The sequence below is a fragment of the Microtus oregoni genome, unplaced genomic scaffold (genome assembly GCF_018167655.1).
Source record: "Microtus oregoni isolate MIOR12 unplaced genomic scaffold, Mior012 000025F_ref0000491, whole genome shotgun sequence".
Taxonomy (NCBI): domain Eukaryota; kingdom Metazoa; phylum Chordata; class Mammalia; order Rodentia; family Cricetidae; genus Microtus; species Microtus oregoni.
The window spans coordinates 21036332-21037885 of NW_024543084.1; the positions used below are offsets into that span (position 1 = coordinate 21036332).

The 1554-nt window shown below is 42.3% G+C and overlaps 1 pseudogene; it reads left to right on the top strand.

Moving 5' to 3' along the window:
• The first annotated feature begins 423 nt into the window (after positions 1–423).
• LOC121462973 lies at positions 424–1317 on the top strand (annotated as a pseudogene).
• The last annotated feature ends 237 nt before the right edge of the window (positions 1318–1554 follow it).

The following is a 1554-nucleotide window of genomic DNA, read 5'->3' on the forward strand; positions in this document are numbered from 1 at the left end:
TCTAATTCCTGATAAGATAAAGTGTCAAAAGATTCCAGTGTAAGTTCTTTCATTTTGATCCAACTCTTGAAAATAAGGCATTGGCCAATGGGTGTTTCCAAGGCATATGTAAGGTAGAAAGATGTTTGCAGATCATCTCCATTTTTTTATTAGCTAGTTACTCACTTGGCCTTACCTCTAAATTACATGTTCTCAGATTTCCACCATGAGCTCAGAAAACAATGATTGTCTGATTCTTAAAAATATGCTGGATTGGTGTCCCATGAGCTGACCATCACTCCCTTCTTAGTACTGTCAAAAGTTGCTGGTTTGGGTAAAATGAACAAAATAATTGGCTCAAAATTATAGGGTTTGGTTGCATAGAAACTGTAGACACTCCCTTTTCACATCTCTATCCCATTTTCAACTCCAGAAAAAGAGGAAATGAGCTGCATCAGAAGGAATAATCAGAGCATCACATCCAAGTTCATTCTCCTGGGACTCTCCATCCAGCCAGAGGACCAAGACATGTACTTACTCTGCCCTGTTTCTGGTCATGTACCTGACCACAGTGCTGTGGAACTGCTCATCATCAGGCTGGACTCTCACCTCCACACCTCCATGTACTTCTTCCTCAGACACTTGGCCTTCATAGACATCTCTTTCTCATCAGTCACAGCTCCAAAGATGCTCATGAATATGTTAACACACAGTTAGTCTGTCTCAAACCCTGGATATGTATCTCAGGTGTATTTTTTCCTATTTTTTGGAGATCTAGACAGCTTCATCACCTTCATGCCATACGACAGATATGTGGCCATCTGTCACCCTGTGCACTACACCACTATCATGAGTCAGAGCCTCTGTGTCATGCTAGTAGTTGTGCCCTGGGTCTTGTCCTTTGTCAGTGCCCTTGTGCACGCCCTCCTGCTTGCCCACCTCTCTTTCTGTGGGGACAAAACTCTGCCCCACTTCATCTGTGACCTCTCTAGCTCATACACCACAATCAATGACTTGGTTATCTCCACTGTGGGAGTGGTGACGGTGTCATTTATGTTCAGATTGGTCTCTTATGGCCACATTGGAGCCACCATCCTAATAAATCCTTATCAAGGAAATCTGAAAAGCCTTGTCCATGTGTGGTTCTCACCTCTCTGTGGTTTCTCTGTTCTATGGGTTATATTTTTCCCTTCCTTCAGTAACACTGATGATAAGAAAATCATTGTGTCAGTGATGTACACTGTGGTCACACCCATGCTGAATCCATTTATCTACAGTCTGAGGAATCGGGATAAGAAAGGAGCACTGAGAGGTATTCTCAGCAAGAGAGTGTGCTAAAATGATGACATGACCTTTCCTACTAGTTGACATAGGCCCCTCACTCCCACCCAATTTTCTTTCCTTTTCTGAATTCCTGCAGTTGGTGTCTCTTGATAGGTTTCTTTATGCAGCCTGTATTTTTCAACTAGGGTAGTTTTCTTCTTGTATAATTGCTGTAAGTATTCAAATTCTTGGGGGAAAGTTTCTCTAAACATATCTGTGCCTTTTCCCTTTGCTTAGCATTTGTGTTTTACG